Source organism: Protopterus annectens, chromosome 9.part0, assembly GCF_019279795.1.
Source record: "Protopterus annectens isolate FY-2018-M chromosome 9.part0, PAN1.0, whole genome shotgun sequence".
NCBI lineage: Eukaryota > Metazoa > Chordata > Ceratodontiformes > Protopteridae > Protopterus > Protopterus annectens.
The window spans coordinates 1,106,272,403-1,106,295,021 of record NC_056743.1 but is presented as its reverse complement, the minus strand read 5'-3'; the positions used below and the strand labels follow the sequence as shown (position 1 = coordinate 1,106,295,021).

Genomic DNA, 22,619 nt, shown 5'->3' with positions numbered 1-22,619 from the left:
TTTTCTGGCACCAAAAACAGTCTTGAGTAGAATCCGGATCCTATCTGGTCTGGTGGGACTGTTTGGATGACTTTTGCTTAGCAGCTTCGCAATCTCTAATGCTGCCTGTACCCTTTGATTGGGTGGCATGTCGGGTAACTTCCTTAAGGTGGCGGGATAAAGATCGAACAGGATATGGTAAGCTCTAGTTATCTTTTATACCCAAGAATCGGTGGCAACGGTTAGCCAGGCACAAGGGTACAAAGAGAAACAACCCCCAACCACTTTTCAGAGCAAAGCAGTTGGGCCGCTCCTCAGGTGCGCTGGTAGGGTTGGGCCAATGAAAGAATCCCTGGAACCCTGGTTACGCGGACCTCTTCTGCACCGAAAGGGGAGTCTTCCCTAAGAATTTCCCCCTCTACCTCTAGGGGGGGGGGGGGGGGAATCGGCCTGTGTCACAGAAGGAGCCCTGAGATATTTTGTGCCATATCTTCCAACTCTTTTGGTTTCTGGAGAAAGCCCGTTGAGGGGAAGAGTAACGGACACCCACAGCAGAAAGGGTCTTACCGTACTGCTCACATCTAGCCAGTGTGCTTTTAACTTTTGAGACCAAACAACGAAGAGGCTTCAAATGGAGCACTGATAAAAGCCTTGAAGGGTTATGCAAAATCACAAGCGCATCCAGGCAAGTCGTCTCAGAACAATGCCTGCACCCACTGCTCTAGCTGCTCCTTCTGATGAGTGAGAAATGAGATGCATGGAGGAGTTAGAAATAGATTCAATGGTGGTTAATTGAAAGGTCACTGTCAGACCTCAGACACAGCACCAGCCAAAGTTTGAGAACTCCGTGATTAAGTCTCTTTGAAGCCTGGTAAAATGTGCCATACAGTTCAGAGCCCTGATTGCAAAGTTCTCTGATGCAAAGGTACGCGTCCCAATTCTGCCCAGAGTCTGAAACCCTCTGAAGGGCGGATGAACAGTCTGGCTTTCTTTGTCCGCCAGGTCCTTTTTAGTTGCGGCCGCCGCCACCAAGGAATCTACCGTCAGAACTTTGGACCAATGGGGGTCGTTCTCACGAGGGGACAAAATTGTATCTGGCCTACGGGGAATGGCCTCAACTGTATTAGGAGTCTTCCATGCACGCAGCACGAGTTGGACCAGTTCGTTGGCAGGTGGGTAACCCAGGAGGTCGGGGTCGGGCACGAAAGGCCTGTAGGAACACAGTCTTCAGAGGTTGGGTTAGAGGGCTGCCAATCACCTCTGTTTCAGGATTTCTAGGATATCTCCGAAGGATACCTCAGAGGGTGACCTAGAGGACCCTTCCCCATCATCCAAGTCTGTGCCTTCGGCGAGGGACTCTTCAGTGGAGTCCATGTATTTCCTCTTATACAAAGACTTCCGATGAACTTCCTCAGAAGGAGGAACTGGGAAAGACAGCTCAATAGGGGCCTCCTGTGGGGGGTAAGTCCTGAGGTTCTCATGCCCGTTCTTGGGTAAAAATCAAAGGCACTGATAGTATACAGAAACGGCAGCCGATGCAATAGTCTTCTCCTGACTCTGAGTCCCTTGACGGCTGCAGAAAGCCGAAGGAGCGCCACAGTTAGCATCCTGGGTAGTGGCAAGAGAATCCTGCCACAAAGGAAACAGGCTCCTTAGTGAGATCGAAAAGGGGAATCGCAGGTGAAGACTGCTATAGTAAGGGGCTTCCAAGACAGTGACCAGGGCCCTGACGAAGAACAGTCACCTCCCAAGGAAGTACAGGTCCTGGGAGGAAGAATACCTCTGGCCAGAAGCAATTGATCCACAAGATGCAGCACACAGTGTTCAGAGAGGCTTCTAGTGGATCTCACACACATAGCTGAAGGAGAATCAGGTCTATCCAAAATCTTAACAAGTTCGGTGCCCACAACGGTGTGAGTTTGTACCGCAAAAGAGAGTTGGCATGGCCTGAACAACAGTAGTGTGCCCAGAGGGAAAGTACAGTTGTGTACACTAACCATAAATATAGAGGTTAGAGTGTATTCACTGTTGCAGTCATTACATTTGGGTAATCTGCTGGCAGATTGCCCTCAGTCGGCCTGATTAACAAAGTCTTGGGTCCTGCGTCCGTTGCAGTCACTTCTTCCATGACGTCAGGGGTATAAAACATGCAGCAGATGCCATTACATCAGTTTTTCTTGCCCCAGATGTAAGGTGCCCCCCCAAATGGGGAGCAAAATAAAATTAAAACACAAATGTATACCTCCAACCAAAAGCAAATACACCAAAAAGGCTTTTAAGCATAGTAAAAGAAAGTAGAGATATAGTAAGAGAAAAATGGGGCAGGAGAAAGGGTAACAAGGACTGCAACAGTGAATACACTCAAACATCTACATTTATGGTAAGTGTACACAACTGTACTATGTTCTTAGTGTTTCACTGTTGCAGTCATTACATTTGGGTAGATTCCCAAAGCTATGGTTGGAAGGATGGATTTATACAGCATTAGGACAGGCTATAAGGTCCTGCAAAACAGCAGTGGCAAAGCCAGCTCTAGATTTAGGGAAAATTGGTAAGTGATGATGCTTGGTGAAAGTATGAACTGAACTCCAGGTAGCCGCTTCTAGAATATCCCTGGTAGGAACACCTCCGAGAAAGGCTGCAGAAGTAGATGCAGCCCTGGTGTAATGAGATCTGATCCCCTGGAGAATAGGTTTTCCATGGTGCTTACAACAGAAATGAATGTAATGGCTTATCCATTTAGAAATGTTTTTTAAATAGCCTTTCCCTCTGCCCCTGCAGTAAATGCCACTAGCAGTTCAGATTTTCTTCGAGATTTAGTCCTGTCCAAGTAGAATCTAAGTTGTCTGTGCACATCCAATGAATGCAGAATCCGCTCTCCCTTGTTCTGTGGATGGGAAACGAAAGTTGGCAAATTAATGGACTGATTAAGAGCCACACTGGATACCACCTTGGGCATGAAGGACAGACTGGTTCTGAGTGACACCCTGTCCGCATGAAAGAGGGTGAAAGGCTCCACTGCTATAAAGGCATGAAATTCAGATATTCTTCTAGCTGAAGTGATTGCTAAAAGAAAGGCTGTTTTCAAAGACAGAAGTCTGCAGTAGCAGCTGGCTAGAAAGGAGGTAGAGTGAGTTTTTCCAATACAAAGTTAAGATCCCAGGCAGGGGTTGGAGCTCATATGTTTGACCCCTCTGAGGTACTGCTTGAGCAGAGGATGACAGAAGAGGGGAGCTTCTGTGTTCTAATAAGCTGAAATGGCGGAGACGTGGATTTTAATGGAGGAAAAAGACGGGCCCTTGTGAAGCACCTCAGTTAAGTATTGCAAAATCTGAGATAAATTGGGCGCTGCTGCGCTCATCCCTCGAGACTGATTCCAGGTACAGAATCTTTTCCATTTGTCAGCATAAGATTTTCTAGTACTAGGTCTTCTCGCCTCCAAGATGACATCCATCACAGGTTTGCTGATGGATGCCAAGGGTGAATTTAAGTGGCTAGCCAAGCTGCAAGTTTCAATGTTGGGAGCAGAGGGTGCAGAATTTGGTTCTCCTGCTGAGACAGTAAGGAAGGTGTCCGAGGCAGGTGCCATGAAGGAATTTGTGACACTGCGCAGGAGTGGGTACCAGTGTTGGTGTGGCCAGTTTGGGAGCAATCAAAATAATTTTTGGTTTGTCCCGTTCGACTTTTAGCTGAACTTTGGAGAGTAGAGGCAGAGGGGGAAAAGCGCAGACTGATAGGTTTTTCCAGCTGAAGGACTGAGCATCCACTTTCCAGGCTTTTTTGTGAGGAGTTCTTGTGCAAAATTTGTCCAACTGGTAGTTCTGGGGGGAAGCAAATAGATCTATGTCTGGGCTCCCCTATTTGCGTGACATGTTGAAAATCTGTGGTTCCAGTCTCTATTCATGTGGGTCCATGAGATTTCTGCTTAGTTTGTTTGCCATAATATTCAGTTTTCCTGGCAGGAATTGAGCTTGTAGTTGCACTTGGTAGCTCAAGGCCGTGTTCCACAATGCCATGGCTAGTCTGCAGAGGAGGTAGGAATGTGTACCCCCCCAAGCTTGTTTATGTACCACATCACAGTGGTGTTGTCAGTCTTTACCAGTAGTTGTCCTGGATGAATGTAGTCCTTGAAGGCTGTCAGAGCATTCTGTACAGCTAACATTTATTTTTGATCGATATGCAGGTGCATTTGATTTGGGCTCCATTTGCCATGAATGCACTTCCCTGTTAGATGAGCCCCCCCATGCATAGTCTGATGCATCTGTAGTTAGGGTTTGGGCAGCAGGGGGCAGTGTGAATGGCAGTCCCTTGTTTTGGTGGCAGGCCTCTGCCCACCATAGGAAATCTAGGCGTAGGCAAGGTATAATAGGAATCATTGTTTCCAAGCTGTGACAATGTTGACTCCATAACCTTTTTAAGTACCACTGAAGATTCCTCATATGCAGTCTTGCATATGGAATGAGAAGAATGCAGGAGGCCATGAACCCCAAGGGTTGCAGTATTTGTCTTGCAGATAGCAGGAATTTTGTGGACACCTGCTTGAAGTAAGTTACCAAATGAATTTGCTTTTCTGGCGTGAGGAAAGCCATCTGGGCAGTTGTATTCAAGCTTGCACCCAGAAATGTAATCTGTCGAGAGGGTTTCGTTTATGGTGAACCCTTTTTACAAATGCCAGATGTTTTATAAGTATGGCCTGGTTTTCTGCCTGAATTAGACAATCGTCCAGGTATGGATATATCTGAATATTTCTTTGCCTGCAAAATGCAATTACTAGCGCCACACACTTTGTGAATACCCTAGGCACAGTAGACAAGCCAAAGGGCAGTGCAGAGAACTGATAATGCAAGTAGACTGCTTTGAAGCGTAGGTATCTTCTGCAAGATTCCCCAAATGGGATATATGCAGGTAAGCTTCTTTCATATCTAGAGTTGCTAACCAGGCATCCTTGCCTAGCATAGGAAGTAACTGGTGAAGAGTCAGTATCTTGAATTTTGGCATTTCCAGAAAGGTGTTTAGAGTAGACAGGTCCAGAATTGGACGCAATGATTTGTCTTTTCTGGGTACCAGGAAAAGTCTGGAATAGAAACCTTGTCCCTTTTCCTCTTCTGGTACTGGTTGAATAGCCCTCATGTTTAAAGGAGGAAAGTACTCATTTCTGAGCCTCTGCCCACTGATTTGGGGGTATCCCTGGGACACTATTTAAAACCCATTTGTTCTGGGTTATGAGTTGCCAGTTTTTTGCATGAAGTGCAATCTTTTCCCCCAAAGGGGCAGCTGAAAGGTAAGTGCTTGGTAATTTTAAAGGGAAGTAATTGAGACTGTTTACCATAGGGGGTGTCTTGTTATTTCCAGATTTGGAAGTGGAAGCACCCCATTGCTTAGTTCTGAGAGTCCCTTGGGACTGAAAATTGGTGCTTTTGGAGTGTCTGGGTTTGACTTAAGTGGGTCTGGAAGGAGCTGGAAAGGACCAGTTCTTAGTAGGCCAGTGCCTACTAAATCTTGGAAGTTGCACTTGCAATAAATATTTCACAGTTTGCATAGATTTAGCTTGATCTTCCATCTTTTTCAGAACTTCTTCAGCCTTATTGGCAAACAAGCGGTCCTGATTTAAAGGAGCATCCAACAATTTTGCTTTAACATGATCAGGCAGAGATTGCTCCTTAAGCCAAGCATGCCTTCTAAGCACAGACCCAGTAACAGCAGCCCTGCAAGAGACCTCTAAAGAATAAAATCCACATATGCTTTCCAACTTGTTCAGCTGAATGCAATAAATTCTGTAAATCTTTATTTTCCACACAGTCAAAAATTAACATTATTTTCTGCTTAAGTAGTCCCATGATATGCTGTCGATATTTTAGCATATGAAATTGACAGTTTAAAGCACTGATTGCCAAGGTTGCAGAAGTATAAACCTTTTTACCCCATCTATCCAGCTCCCTGGAATTTCTATCAGAAGGGGTAGGATTTTTAGCAGTAGAAGCCTGAATGCCCTTGGGCCTCTGAGAAATGGTTTCTGGGTCCGCAACAGGATTTTTGAAAAGGAATTTGTGGGAGTCAGGAACCCTACAGTATCTTTCAGGTTTACTAGGAGCCGGAGGGCAGGGAATCAGGGGCCATACTGGATTCCGTAAACACATCAACAATGTCTAGTACAGGAGGTATGGCCAAAGGCCCCTGAGTAATTAAATCTTCACCATTTTGATAATTTGTTTTTTAGGCATAGGGGCCTGAACATGTGGCCTAGTTGTCGGTTTTTTAGACATAGATCGAGATTTAGGCCTTAGTATTGAAGGTGGAGTCGGTTTAATATGCAAGTCGGTAGGCCTGAATACACCCTCAGAAGCTGGTGCCTGCACAGAGGCTTGGGACCCATCCAAGGTAGAGACATCCGCGGGTTCCATAGCTGAAGCATCTCGTGGCATACCGGACTCAGAATGGGTCTCAGTAGAGGCCTGAGAATCAGAAGTAGCGGGTATCAGGGGCTGCAAAAGCACCTCACTGAGTACCAGCGAACTGGTGACTGGCTTAGAAGCGTCGTCGGCAGTTTTGGACCTAGACTGCCTGTCTTTTCCTTTGCGTTTTTTCAAAATTCCGGTAGTCAGATGGTTAACCAACGTAATTTCTGGATAATTAAGACAACTGAAATATTTAGAGGCAAAAATGTACAGACAACGGATAGTATGCTGCTTAAATAAAGCACAAAACCGACAGCAAGGTATGTTGTGGTCAGGGCCTAAGCAAGGAATACAGTACAAATTAAAATCTTTACGAGGTATTTGCTTCCCACAAGTAATGCAATTATTAACTTTTACTGACATCGGTAAGGAGCAAGAAAAAGTTTCCCCACGGGGTACTTAGCTTTAAGTTGAAGACTTGGAGTCGTCCGACCGGCACTTGCGAACTGCTTCTGCTTCGGGCACCGCACGGCAAGAAAGACTGAAGTAATGGCGTCAGCTGCATGTTTTATACCCCTGATGACCTGATCTGACGTCATGGAAGAAGGGACAGAAAACGACGCAGGACCCAAGACTGTTAATCAGGCCGACTGAGGGCAACCTGCCAGCAGACTACCCAAATATAATGACTGCAACAGTGAAACACGAAGAACATCCATCGGTGCCGAAGGTAATGTCTGTACCAACTAGGTCGGTACCAAAGTGGTAACTGGCGGTGTCGAGAGAGTCTGCAACAGAAAGGGAATGGTCGATGCAGAGCGAGTAGTCTGCACCGAATCGATGGTCTGAACCGAGGGGGAGACTGGCATCGACACCTATCGGCACAGACAAAAACTGCATGGACTGTACTGTCGGTGCCAAAGGAGTCTGAACAGAGGAGTCCCTCGGTTCAGATGTTGTATGAGGCACACTACTCTGTGCCAAAAAAGTAGATTGCTCCGACAGACTCTGAACCGAATAACTAGGCTCCGAAATAGGCTCCAAAATAGTCGGTGCCAAAGAGGCCAAATCCGTAGTGGAAAGCTTAGGTTTTTTTGGTCTCTGTTCCATACGGCCTCCAGCCGGAGAGGATGGAAGAGACTTAGATTTTTTATAATCATCACTCCTTTTCTTGTGGGAGCTTGAAGAGGATGAGACCTTCGTCCCAGAAATAGCCTCTGAAAAGGAAGATTTAAGTAGCCCCTTTAAAATCAAATAATTTCTTTCAATGATAGTCCTATTAATGAAATTCTTACAAATCCCACAAGGCAGGTCAACTGTTAAATGAGGCACACCCAAACAATAAACACAAAGAATGTGCATCAGAGACAGGCAAATTATGGCCACATTCCACACATCTTTTAAAACCTGGACTGCCTTTTTTAAGTAAAGAAAGAAGGGTTACCAAAAAGGAGTTGCCCGAAGGTAAGGCCCAGAAAGAGTTACCAACGATGGTAAAGGGAAAGAATTACCTAGTCGGTAAGAGAAATAAAATAACAAAATAAGAGCACAAGGAGTAGTTGGTAGGTGTGATAAGGTCAGAGATAACTAAACTACTTTTTTCCTCAAAAAGTTTAGTCAAATTTTTGAAAAGATCAAAAATGTGTACTTGGCTCAAAAGAAGTAGCCTGACACGACTTAACTGCGACGTGGCAAACTAAATCTGGGGTAACAGGGAGAGGGGAATTATGGGTAAGAGTTTAGCTCTAGAGTTTGTGGCGGACGCGAGTTTGGAAAATGGCCGGCACGGTTCTGAGGTCGGAACAGATACCCATGTGTAAGGAATGAACGAGTATTAGCATAATCAGATTGTTTCCAGGCTGTGGCAATGTTGACTCCATAAAAACTTTTTAGATACCACTGTAGTTTCCTCATATGCAGTCTTGCATATGGAATTAAAAGAATGCAGGAGGCCATGAACCCCAAAGCTTGCAGTATTTTTCTTGCAGATAGCAGGGTTTTTGTGGCCACTTGTTTGAAGTAAGTTACCAAATTAATTTGCTTCGCTGGAATGAGGAAAGTCATCTGGGCAGTTGTATTCAAGCTTGCACCCAGGAATGTAATCTGTTGACAGGGTACCAGCTGTGATTTCTTTTCATTTATGGTGTACCCCAGACAAGTTAGAACCCTTTTTACAAACGCCAAATGATTTAGAAGTATGCCCTGGTTTTCTGCCTGAATTAGACAATCGTCCAGGTATGGGTATATTTGAATATTTCTTTGCCTGCAAAATGCAATAACTGGAGTCATGCACTTTGTGAATACCCTGGGCGAAGAAGACAAACCAAAGGGCAGTGCAGAGAACTGATAATGCAAGTGTAGCCTGCTTTGAAGCGTAGGTATCTTCTGTAAGATTCCCTGACTGGGATGTGCAGGTATGCTTCTTTTAAATCTAGAGTTGCCAACCAGGCATCTTTGCCTAGCATAGGAAGTAAAGTACAGTTGTATACCTACCATAAATGTAGATGTTAGAGTGTATTCACTGTTGCAGTCATTACAGTTGGGTTATCCTGCTGGTATGCTACCCGCAGTCGTCCCAAATTCCAAAGTCTAGGTCCGGCATCTGTTGCTGTCGCCTCCTCCCTGATGTCAGTGCGCCAGGGGTATAAAAGATGCAGCCGATGCCATTTTTTCAGCTTTTCTTGCCCCAGATGTCAGGTGCCCCCAAAAGGGCAGGCTAAAAATGTCAATAAAGTATACCTGCACTAAGTAACAAGTTTCCTTCATCTACAAGCAAATACACCACATAGGTTGTATAGAACTAGAGAAGTACAGATAAGGTCCAGCAAAGATAAAAGGGGATGGTGGGTGGGTAACCTGGACTGCAACAGTGAATACACTCTAACATCGACATTTATGGTAGGTACACAACTGTACTATGTTCATCGTGTTTCACTGTTGCAGTCATTACAATTGGGTTGAATCCCAAAGCTAAGGTTGGGAGGCTGGAACTAAATAGAATTAGGAGCAGCTATGAGGCCCTGCAGTACTGCAGTGGCAAAGCCTGCCCTGGTTTTGGAGTAGAGTGGTAAGTGGTAGTGCTTTGTAAAAGTATGCACTGAACTCCAGGTTGCAGCCTCTAAAATGTCTTTGGTTGGCACTCCTCTGAGAAAGGCTGCTGAAGTGGCTGCTGCTCTGGTTGAATGTGGCCCAATGCCCTTAGGCACTGATTTGCCATGTTGAGAATAGCATAGATGAATGCAGTGACCTATCCACTTTGAAATAGTCTGCTTTGAGACGGCCTTTCCTTGTGATCCTGCAGCATATGCTACCAGTAATTCCTCAGTCTTTCTGAAAGCTTTGGTTCTGTCCAAGTAGAAGTGCAGCTGTTTGTGTATGTCCAAAGAATGCAGACGTTTCTCACCCTTATTCTGTGGGTTTGGATAAAAGGTAGGCAAGTGAATAGTCTGGTTGAGGGCCACACTGGACACCATCTTAGGCATAAAAGTGGGGTTTGTCCTTAGAGAAACCCTATCTGGATGGAAAATGATAAAAGGTTCCACAGCCATGAGTGCCTGTAGCTCTCAGACTAGTCTTGCAAAGGTTATTGCTAGGAGCAGAGCTATTTTCCATGATAAAAATTGTATATCAGCTGTAGCTGCTGGCTCAAAAGGAGGCAGTTTTTCCAAGACATAACTGAGGTCCCATGCAGGTATTGGTGATCTCCTTAGAGGCCGTAAGTTTTTGGCTCCTTGCCTTAATAAAGGATGAGAAAAAAAGAGGTGGCTCTGTATTGTAATGAGCTGAAATGGCAGAGGCATGAATCTTAATTGATGAAAAGGATAGGCCTTTGTCCAGCATCTCAGCTAAGTATTGCAAAATCTGAAGGATATTTGGTACAATTATGTCAATTCCTTGTGTCTGGTTCCAAGCACAGAATCTCTTCCATTTTTCTGCATAAGATTTTCTGGTACTGGGCCTCCTGGCCTCCAAGATAACATCCATAACTGCTTTAGAGAGAGGTGTGTTTTGAAAAACTACATTATCCGCCATGCTGCCAGATTTAAGGTCCTGAGTTGGCTGTGCAGAATCTGATTATTTTGTTGGGTCAGTAAGTGAGGAATATGAGGTAATGTCCATGCTGGGCATTGAGCTAAGTTCCTTAGGATTGGGTACCAGTGCTGGCGGGGCCAGTCTGGGGCAATCAGCATCATTTTTGGCTTCTCTTGTCTGACCTTTAGGAGTACCTTGGGGAGGAGAGGCAGTGGGGGAAGGGCGTATACTGTTTCCATGCTTGCTTGTGATAAGTCCTTGAGCAGAATCTCTGTAGTTGGCAGTTGTGAGGGGAGGCAACTAGATCTATGTCCGGGCATCCCCAATTCCTTATGTTGAAGACTTGTGGATCCAATTTCCACTCGTGGGGATCCATGAGGTTTCTGCTTAGTTCGTCTGCCAGAGTATCTTTCCTAGCAGGAATTGTGCTTGCAGATGTACTTGGTAAGTCAATGCTGTGTCCCACAAAGTCATGGCTAGTCTGCAAAGGGGGTAGGAATGTGTGCCTCCCTGCTTGTTTATATACCACATGACTGTAGTATTTGTCCATCTATCAGTAGTTGTCCTGGATGAAGTAGATCCTTGAAGGTTGTCAGGGCATTCTGAACAGCTAGCATCTCTTTTGATTGATATGTAGATGCATTTGGATTGCGGACCATGAGCTCTGAATACATCTTCCTGCCATGTGGGCCCCCCAGGCATAATCTGATGCATCTGTTGTCAATGTTTGCCTGGCTGGGGGTATGGTGAATGGCTGCCCCTTGTTGTGGTGACAGGCATTTTCCCACCATCGAAACTCCTGTTGTAGGCAGGGAATGAGTGTAATTATTGTTTCCAGGCTGTGGCAATGTTGAGTCCAAACACTTTTTAGATACCATTGTAGTTTCCTCATATGCAGTCTTGCATATGGAATTAGCAGAATGCATGATGCCATGAAGCCCAAAGCCTGCAGATTTTTTCTTGCAGTTAACTGGGTGTTTGTTGCCAACCTTTTGAAATAAGTAGTCGGTTGCCTTTGTCTGGCATGAGAAGCCATCTGGGCAGTTGTATTTAAGCTTGCACCCAGGAATAGTATCTCTTGAGAGGGTACAAGTTTTGATTTTTTTTGTTTACTGTGTACCCTAGGCATTTTAATCTTTTTTTACAAACGCCAGATGCTGTAGTAGTATGTCCTTGTTCTCTGCTTGAATACGGCAATTGTCCAAGTAAGAATATATTTGTATTCCTCTGTCTGCAAAATACAATTACTGGTGCCAGGCATTTTGTGAAGACCCTGGGCGCAGTAGATAAGCCAAAGGGCAGTGCAGAGAATTGGTAGTGCATTGAGCCAGCTATGAATCTGAGGTATCTTCTGTATGATTGTCTGATTGGGACATGCAGGTATGCCTCTTTTAGGTCTAAAGTTACAAGCCAAGCCTTCTTGCCCAGCATGGGCAAAAGCTGCTGCAAAGTCAGTAATTTTGAATTCTGGAATATCCAGGTATGTTTAGAATAGATAGGTCCAGTATTGGCCTCCAGGCTTTGCCCTTTCTGGGCACCAAGAAAAGTCTTGAGTAAAATCCTTGTCCCTGCTCTTGCTGTGGTACTTGCTGAATGGCCCTCATGTCCATGAGGGATGCAACTTGCTTTTGTGCCTCTGCCCATTGATTTTTTGGCAGGTCTGGCATACTGTTTGCCCTTGGCAGGGTGTGAAAGTGGAACCTGTAACCTTGTGACACTATGTTCAAGACCCATTTGTCCTGGGTGATTAGGTGCCAGTTTTGACAAAAAAGTACTAGTTTCCCCCTAAAGAAACTGCCAGTAGATAAGTGCTTGGCGCTGGCAGGGGCAAGTCATTGGGACTTCTTTCTGTATGGCTGTGACTTGTCATCTTCACGTTTGGAGGTAGAAGTACCTCATTGTTTAGACCTGTATGAGCCTTGGGGCTGGGATCTGCCTCTTTGTGGCCTGACACTGGAAAGGACCAATTCTTTGTAGGCCAGTGTCTGCTAAATCTTGGAGGCTGTACCTGTAAGAAATCCTTCACTGTCTGCATAGATTTGGCTTTGTCCTCCATTTTCTTCAACACCTCTTCTGCTTTAACACCAAACAAGATATCATGCTGTAATGGGGCATCTAGTAATTTTGCTTTAACATGATCAGGCATACTCTGTTCCTTTAACCAAGCATGCCTCCTAATGACAGAACCCGTAATGGCGGCTCTGCAGGAGGCCTCCAAAGAATCAAAACCACATTGCAAAGTATGCCTTCCAACTTGTTCAGCTGCATGCAGTAAATCCTGCATTTCTTTATTTTCTGCACATTCAGAATTTGTCGACATTTTCTGTTTAAGCAGTGACATTATATATTGCTGATATTTAAGCATATGAAACTGAATTTAAAGCCCTTATGGCCAAGGTAACAGAAGTGTAAATCTTTTTTCCCCATCTGTCCAGTGCCCTGCAATCTCTGTCAGAGGGGGTTGGGTTTTTTGCAGTGGAAGCCTTGACCCCCTTGGAACCCTGAGAGATAGTTTCTGGGTCAGCAGCAGGGTTTTTTAAAATAAATTTGTGGGAGTCTGGAACCCTGCAGTATCTGTCTGGGTTAACAGGAGCTGGAGGTAAGAAGTCAGGAGTCAGACTGGACTCTGAAAATACATCTACAATGTCTAGCACAGGCGGAATAGCAAGGGGCCTGTGCTGAGACAGTAAAAGAAAGTCTGAGCCTTTTCTTAGATTCTGAATAATCTTGGCTCTCCCAGTGGAAATGCTCCCTCGTGGTATGCAGTGTTTCCCCAAAAAAATAATCCTCAGGAGGAGAAGCTGAGGGGATAGATTCTTCAGCATCAGAATCCTCTAAAGGAGGAAGAGAGTATTGCTGATCAGAAGAGGAATCAGATGAAATGGAAACCTGATCTGAAGATTCATATTCTATCTCTTGCCTAGGCCTCTTGTCAGGAGGGGGATGAGAACCCCTGATCAAAGTAATCAGGTCTTCGGCCATTCTAAGCATCTGTTTTTTTTAGGCTGAAAGCCTGTCCATGGGGCTGTTGTACTTGTGTCTTTAAAATCTGCTTTAGTTTTTGCCTTTGAAGCTGAAGTCGTTTTAACATATAATTGTGTAGGCCTGAAAACCCCCTCAGAAGCCGATGCCTGCTCAGAGGCTCTGGACCCATCTGAGGGAATGGTTTCCAAAGGTCCAATACCTGGAGTTTCTGTAGGCCTGGTTGACTCCACGTGGGAACAGGTATCGGCCTGCGGCTCTAAAATAGCTGTAAGGGGCTGCGAAAGTGCCTCACTGAGAACCGGCGACTGGCCTAGAAGAAGGCTCGTCTGTTTTGGACCTCGGATGCCTGTCCTTTTCTTTGCGTTTTTTGTAAACTCAGGTAGTCGGTTGTATCGACGGTATCATACAATTAGTCTGCCAAAGTAATGAAATGCAAAATCGAACAGAGGCTTAATAGTGTGTTGGTTAAATCTAGCACAAAACCGACAACTAGCAAAGTCGTGGTCAGGGCCTAGGCAATGAAAATCCTTACGAGGCATTTGCTTCCCACAAGAAATACAATTAACTTTTTCTGACATCGATCTGGAGCAAGAAAAAAAAGTTTCCCCAACGGGGTACTTAGCTTTTAATGAAGACTTTGGATCTGAAATTCGAACTTGAAAATCTCAGGAGTTCGCCGACCAGCACTTGCAAACTGCTTTTGCTTCGGGCACCGTGCGGCAAGAAAGACTGAAGAAAATGGCGTTGGCTGCATCTTTTATACCCCTGGCACACTGGCGTCAGGGAGGAGGTGACGGCAACCGACGCCGGACCTAGACTTTGGAATTCGGGCCGACTGCTGGTAGCCTGCCAGCAGAATAACCCAAATATGACGACTGCAACAGTGAAACACGAACATCTGGTGAAGAGTCAGCATCTTGAATTTTGGAATCTCCAGAAAGGTGTTTAGACAGGTCCAGGATTTGATGTCATGATTTGTCTTTTCTGGATACCAGAAAAAGCCTGGAATAGAAACCTTGTCCCTTTTCCTCTTCTGGTACCAGCTGAATAGCCCCCCCCATGCTAAAGAGAGGAAAGTACTTGTTTTTGAGTGTCTGGCCACCCGTTTGGTGTTGGCAACGTGTGGAAATGAAATCTGTATCCCTGGGGACACTATTTAAAACCCATTTGTCCTGGGTTATGAGTTCCCAGTTCTTTGCATGAAGAGCAATCTTTCCCCCCAAAGGGGCGGTTAAAAGAGAAGTGCTTGGTAATTTTAAAAGGACGTCATTGAGACAGTTTACTATAGGGGTGTCTTATTTCCAGATTTGAAAGTGGAGGCCCCCCCCCACTGTGTGGAGGCCCCCCCCCACTGTTTAGTTCTGAGAGTCCCCTAGGACTGAAACCTGGGGTTTTTGCTGTGTCTGGGTTTGGCTTGAGAGGATCTGGAAGGGGCTGGAAAGGACCAATTCTTAGTAGGCCAGTGTCTACTAAATCTTGGAGGTTGCACTTGTAAGAACTCTAACAGTTTGCATAGATTTAGCTTTATCTTTCATCTTTTTTAGAACTTCTTCAGCCTTATTGCCAAACAAGCGGTCCTGATTTAAAGGAGCATCCAACAATTTAGCTTTAACACGATCTGGAAAAGATTGCTCCTTAAGCTAAGCATGCCTTCTAAGCACAGACCCAGTAACAGCAGCCCTGCAGGAGACCTCTAAAGAATCAAAACCACATTGCAAAGTAGGTTTTCCAACTTGTTCAGCAGAATGCATTAAATCCTGTAAATCTTTTCCACACAGTCCGGAATCATTTTCTGTTTAAGCAGTCCAGTAAAATGCGGATATTTTAACATATGAAATTGGCAGTTTAAAGCTCTGACTGCCAAGGTTGCAGAAGTATAAACCTTTTTACCCCATCTATCCAGCGCCCTAGAGTCTCTCTTAGAAGTTGTAGGATTTTTTAGCAGTAGAAGCCTTAATGCCCTTGGGTCCCTGAGAAATGGTTTCTGGATCTGTAACAGGATTTTTGAAAATTAACTTGTGGGACTCAGGAACCCTGTAGTACCGGTCAGGTTTACTAGGAGCCGGAGGCAGGGAATCAGGGGCCAAACTGGATTCCGAGAACATATCAACAATGTCTAGTACAGGATGTATAGCCAAAGGCCTATGCTGAGGTAATAGAAGGAAATCCCTATGCCTCTTTTTTGAATCAGAAAATTCCTGGCTTTCCCAGTGGAAATACTCCCTTAAAGTAAGTAAAGTTTCCCCAAAAGAAAAATCCTCTGGAGGGGAAGCAGAGAGAATGGAATCCTCTGCATCAGAATCCAAGTAGATATGGACAAATCCAGGTCATTAGAAGAGTCAGAAGAAACAGAATCCTGATCAGAAGATTCATAAGCAAGTTCAGCCCTAGGCATCTTGGGGGGGGGGGGGGTGTGTGTGACTATGTGACTACCCAGATTAGTTATTAGATCTTCAGTCATTTTTATAATTTGTTTTTTAGGCATAGGGGCCTGAGCATAGATTTTTTTTAGACATGGATTGAGATTTAGGCCTTAGTAATGAAGGAGGTGTTTTAATATGCAAGTCTGCAGGCCTGAATACACCCTCAGAAGCCGCTGCCTGCACAGTGGCTCCGGACCGGACCCATCCAAGGTAGAGACATCCGCGGGTTCCATAGCTGAAGTATCTCGCAGCATATCAGACTCCGAATGAGTCTCAGTAGAGGCCTGCAAATCAGAAATAGCGGGTATCAGGGGCTGTGAAAGCGTGTCACTGAGTACCGGCGAACTGGTGAATGGCTTAGAAGAGTCGTTGGCAGTTTTGGACCTAGACGGCCCGTCTTTATCTTTGCGTTTTTTCGGAATCCAGGTAGTCGGATGGCTAATCGATGACATTTCTGGATAATTAAACAGAGAACCAAAATAATGAGGCAAAAATATAACTACGACGGATAGTGCGCTGATTAAATAAAGCACAAAACAGACAGTAAGGTACGTCGTGGTCAGGGCCTAGGCAAGGAATACAGTACGAATGAAAATCTTTATGCGGTATTTGCTTTCCACAAGTAATGCAATTAACTTTTACTGACATCGGTAAGGAGCAAGAAAAGTTTCCCTAATGGGGTACTTCACTTTAAGCTGAAGGTTTCAGATTTCAGAGCTGAAACTCAAATGAAAATTTCAGGAATCGGCCGACTGGCACTTGCGAACTGCTTCTATTGCATGCCGGGAACATGTTTTATACCCCTGGGACCAACAATGGGACAGGATAACCAACACAGGACCTAAGACTGTTAATCAGCCAGACCATTACTGTTAAAATGCAATGACTGCAACAGTGAAACATTACAAACAGTGAAACACGTAAAGAACATCACAATGAAACATGTGCAACATCCTCAGTTGTGAAAAAATGTAAAAATTGTAGCCCTTTGTTCCGGTTGTTAGGATTAAAATTAGCCTTATTAGCTAATTGCTTTATTAAGGAAGGATAAACTGGGAGGAAGGAACATTTAGCGACACCCTATGAAAGCGACATTAACTGATTTAGAAGAGGTGAAACATTTTGAGTGAAGGAGGCTGCGGACTCAGACCAAGGTGACCAAGGCCACTGGCCAAGGCAGTTTTCAGAATCCACTGAAAAATCCACTGACCCATGAGGCTCAAGGCCACAGCAGGATAGCACAACAGTAGATAAAGATAGGATCCTTTACCGAGATCCTTTGCTTAAGCTTTAAGCAGAAACCTTTAACTTTTAGAATTATTTTTACATTTTAGAAATTAATGATGCCCCATAAGAAAAATGAAGAACCAGATGAACTTCTTCAGACTTCCCTGTTGGCTAAGAAAAACTCAAGACAAAAGAAAATCCAGAAAATCTAAGGACTAGGACCAAAGGGCCCAGGGACCACTGAGTGGCCCATATAGTTTGCTACCACTTTTGCACTACACACTTTTTTTGTTTTTGAGCCCTAGAATGGACTCTAGAATGGACTTAACAGGTGACTGAGTTCCTAATAATCATGATAAGCCCAAAGCAGCAATCTTTAGACTGTCCAGGTCTCCAGGTAGGATCAGGATGCCGAGGGAGAGAAGAAGATCCAGAGACACCCCCAATCCATAGTGGTGGAACAACTAGGAGACCTGAGTAAGGGAAACCAAAACCTGTCAAGGCCAGAATGGGGAGATGAGGATCACAGTGCTCCCCCCAGCCTTCAGGCTTTCTGCAGAAACTTCGACATCAGAAAGAGAGAAGCATATGCATAAAGACCAGAAGGCCAATCATAAATCAGAGCTTCTGTGAGGGTTTCCCCTGGCGGGGGGGGGGGGGGGGGGTTCAGAGTGAAAAACTCACTGTATTTCGCTTTGGAAGTAGATGCGAAGAGATCGCAGCAAGGATGACCCCAGTCTAAAAAAGATCTGTTCCGCTACTGAAGGATTCAGAGACTACTCGTAAGGAATCAGGATAGATCTGCTGAGTCTGTCCGCTAGAATTTTGGACAGTCCCAGAATGTGCTTTTCTACCAGAAAACGGCAGGTGAAGATCGCCCATTCCTACATACTCATGGCTTCTCGACACAGGGATAAGATCTGGTTCCACCTTGTTTGTTGATGCACCAGACCACTGAGACACTGTCAGTCTGCATTGCAATCGTTCCTAGAGAAAGATGAGCACGAAGAGCCTGCAACGAGAGAACTGCTCTCTTCTCAAACACTGATATGCAGATAGGTCTCAGAAGGGGACCACATGCCTTGGACTTTCTTACCTGAGCAATGCCCCCCCCCCCCACCCTAGTAAGGAGGCTTCAGTGGTCGCCATGGTCTTGGGAAAGGCAGGTTGGAAAGGGCGTCCCTTGAGGGGATCTGGGGACTGAATCCACCACCAAAGGGAGACCAAGCATGCTCATGAGATTCTCACCAGGAAGGACAAGGGGAGGTCTAACAGGGACTACTGAACTGCAAGCGTCCACTGCATTCATATGAAGATGTACCATTGGAAGAATACTGATCGTGGCTGCCATAGACCCCAGTGACCTTAACACGGCCTCTGCTATTGGTAAATGGGTCTGAAGAATGTGTAAGACGTGTAATCTCAGACTGTGTATCCTAACATAAGGAATACCCTCGTTTGTAAAGTATCCAGCCATGCCCCGATGAAATCCAAAACCAGAATCGGGAGTAGAGCAGATTTGTTCATGTTGATTGTGGTGCCCAACTTGTTGGTTAGCTGAAAGGAGTCGTCCTTGGCCTAACAAAGTAGATGCTCTGAAGGGGCAGTAAAGAGCCAATCGTCCAGGTACGGAAAAAACTGAATTCCCTGAAGCCTAAGGCGAGTCGTTACTACTTCCATTACCTTGAACACCTGGGGGGCTTTGGTGAGACCACAGGGAAGGGCTCAAAATTGGTAATGACCATCTCCCAGCCGGAAGCAAAGAAACTTCCGGTAGCGCCTGTCCATCTTGATGTGATAGTACACTTCATGGAGATCGATCAAGCACATCCAGTCTCTGGCCTGCAGATAGGGCAGGACAGACTGAATCGTGACCATCTGGAATTTAGTCTTGGTTACACAGACAGGTTCAATTTGGACAGATCCAAGACTGGACTGAGGTCCCCAGTCTTTTGCGGCACTAAAGAACCTGGAATAAACTCTGGATCCAGACAGGTCTAGGGGAACCGGTTGGATGACTTTTCCTCAGCAGTGAATATATTTGTACTGCTGCCTCTTCCCGCTGCACGGGCGGGACGTCCAGGAGGGCTTTGTTGGATGGGGGAGGTTCCTGGAATGGAATATCCTCTGGATATGATGTGCAACACCCACTGATCTGTTGTTATGGACTCCCATGCTAAAGGGTGTAGCGACAAACTACCCCTGACTGCTTTCAGAGATGAACAGTCGGGGCAACCCCTCAGGGCTGCTGCCCAGGTTTATCTGAGAAGGGTTCTCAGGACCTGAAATTATTAGAACCCCCTCTGTCTCTAGGGCAGTGTCTCAAATTCCCCTCTGCCTCTGGGGGAAGGAGAGTCCTGAGCATCCCATGAAAATGCCAGAGACTTGTGGAACCACATCTTCAGGCCTCCCTGATTCCTGGAAAAGGAACTTGGGAGAAGCGGATCCCGACAGCAGACAGTGTTTTCCCATCCTTCTTGCTCTGGACCAAAGTCTCTGACGGTCTTCCCGAACAGGAAAGAACAGTCGTAAGGGGCGTTGGTAAAAAACACACACCTTGAAGGGCTCCGTGAATTGACAAGCGCGGAGCTAGGTGTGACGCCTGATGGCAATGCCTGTCCCCACCACCCATGTGGCTCCCTCCATAGCATGGGAGAGAAAACGCATGGATGTGTTGGCTACTGCTTTTAGGAGTGAGAACGTGCGCCATACAGTTCAGTGCCCTCACTGAGAAGGTCGCTGAAGCATAAACTCACTTCCCAAAGCGATCCAACGCTCTGTCAGGAGGGTGGACCGTGGAGCTCTCCTGAGCGAGGTCCTTCTTGGTGGTCGCTACCACCATCACAGCATCTACAAGGGACCCCTTGTGCCAATGAAGCTTGTCTGAGTGGGGATGCAAAACCTTATTCAGATGTTTAGGGATTGGCTCTATGGTGTCCGGCTCCTTCCAAGCCCTAGATGTTATTAATTCTACATGTGGATCGGCAGGGAAGGGACTCCCAAGAGGTAGATGGGCCCATGCTGAATGCCTCCAGAAACAGACTAGTCAGTCAGAGATTGGCTTTGGGGAGGACCCCCCGCAGAGAAGCTCCATGATGCCCCCAATGGAGACCTCCCTGGGGGGTGTGACCTTGGGGAGTCTTCCCCTTCATCGAAGTCCGTGTCCTCCATGAGGGACTCTGGTGGAGAGTCCAAGTGCCTCGTTTTACACGTATGTTTGCAGGGGCCCTCCTTAGGCGGACTGTCAGGGGAGGCCTCCCAAACGAGAGGTTCCGAAAGGCGGAACTACCTGGGGCATCACTGGCACGGGCAGTCTCGGAGAGGGCAATATGGCTGGAACCACACTGTGCTGGGGGGGGGGGGTCTGGACAGATTCAGAGGACGAGATGGTCTGAGGTTTCAACCCCGCGAGAACCCTCTCCACCACAAAGGCAGAGGGGGGAAGTGCATCCTGGGCAGAAAAAGTGGAAGCCGCTCCCCCTTGCCCAGACATGGGAGTCTGAGCTGAACCTGCTGGAGCGAGAGACTGAGGAATGCTCCTCTCTGATGCACTCTGAGCAGAAACCCCCTCGGATCAGACCCTGACAGCTCGGATTCAATCCTGTCTGATAAGATAAACTCAAGGCACCAGATTGTCCTCTGATCCCAATGATTCCGTAACCACGGATCGGAGGAGTAATAGGATGGAACAAAAGTTAGAAGGGACCCACTCAGGAGGGAGAAGACATCAGCAAGACCCCCATCTGAATCAGTGCAGATACACCTCCACATCTTGTCCATCTCTGCTTCAGAGAGGCTCCGAGTGCAGCGGGAGGACTCCGCCGAAATTGGGCAGAGTGTCAGTGGAGGGATCTGACCTGAGGCTGGCTTTGTTGTTCCTCGGGCTCAGGTGAAAATCTAGGGGACCTGAGGCTAGGAGTCACAGGCCTGGATACAGGCTTCACTTTTAGCGGCAGTCTGGACTCTGATAAGCGGTCAGGGATCGCTTGAGGCCTGCCCTTAACCAGATCTCCTTCCATGGACCTCTTCATGGGAGTGAGTCAGAGGCCAGGGAAGAAGACAGAGCAGCAGCTGCTTTCTCTGCAGGGGAAAAGGGGACCGCAAATCCCTTCAACACACCCCCTGACACCGACCCACACACACACCCCGACACCGACCCACACACACACACACACACACCCACACACACACACACAGACCCACACACACACACACACACACACCGACACACACACACACACACACACACACACACACACACACACACACACACAGACCACACACACACACATCACACACACACACACACACACACAGACCCACACACACACACACACACAGACCCACACACACACACAGACCCACACACACACACACAGACCCACACACACACACACAGACCCACACACACACACACAGACCCACACACACACACACAGACCCACACACACACACACAGACCCACACACACACACACAGACCCACACACACACAGACCCACACACAGACCCACAGACACACACACACACACAGACCCACACACACACACACAGAAGGAAAGGAAAGCCTACTCTCTCTTCTAACTAAACGAAGAACCCCAGAGAGGTACATAAAAGCTCGAGAAAGTAAAAGTCAACAGGAAGCTAAAATAGAGAAAATACAAGCTTACAAATACTGAAAAAAACTTACTGGAGCTCAGACTACACTTGTTCACTCTCAAGTACAGTTGTGTACACCTACCAAAAATGTAGATGTTAGAGTGTATTCACTGTTGCAGTCATCAAATTTGGGTTAACTGCTTGCAGTAGCCCTCAGTCGGCCTGATTAACAGTCTTGGGTCCTGCATCTGTTGCTGTCTCATCTTCCATGTCATCAGTTAGGGGTATAAAGCAAGCAGCCGATGCCATTACATCAGTTTTTCTTGCTCCAAATGTCAGGTGCCCCCATAATGGGAAGCAATTATATATAGAAGAAGGTTACACCTCTAACAAAAAAGCAAATACACCAAAAAGCTTTAAACATAGAAAGCAAGAATAGAGGTAAAGCCAATAGAAGTCAGGGAGCTGGAGGGAGGGTAACTAGGACTGCAACAGTGAATACACTCTAATACCTACATTTATGATGTGTACACAACTGTACTAAGTTCTTAGTGTTCCACTGTTGCAGTCATCCCATTTGGGTAGATTCCCAAAGCTAAGAATGGGAGGAAATAGGATAGTATTAGGACCAGCTATAAGACCCTGCAAGACTGCAGTGGCAAAGCCATCTCTGGATTTAGAAAAAAAATGGCAAATGGTAATGCTTGAAGGTATGTGCAGAACTCCAGGTAGCAATTTCTAGGATGTCCCTGGTAGGGACATCTGAGAAAGGCTGCAGAGGTAGATGCAGCCCTGGCTGAATGTGGTCTAATCCCCGGTGGGGTAGGTTTTTAATGGTGCTTATAGCAGAAATGAATGCAATGGCCTATCCATTTAGAAATGGTTTGCTTTGAAATGGCCTTCCCCTCCCCTCTGCCCCTGCAGCAAATGCAACCAGCAGTTCAGATTTCCTGAGAGGTTTAGTCCTGTCCAAATAAAAC

General features: G+C 46.1%; 1 protein-coding gene across 2 annotated transcripts in view; it reads right to left on the bottom strand.

Moving 5' to 3' along the window:
* The window catches only part of CBX5 (chromobox 5), a 434,847-nt gene that overhangs the window by 38,390 nt on the left and 373,838 nt on the right, over window positions 1-22,619 (bottom strand). The gene's annotated exons all lie outside the window — the stretch shown is intronic.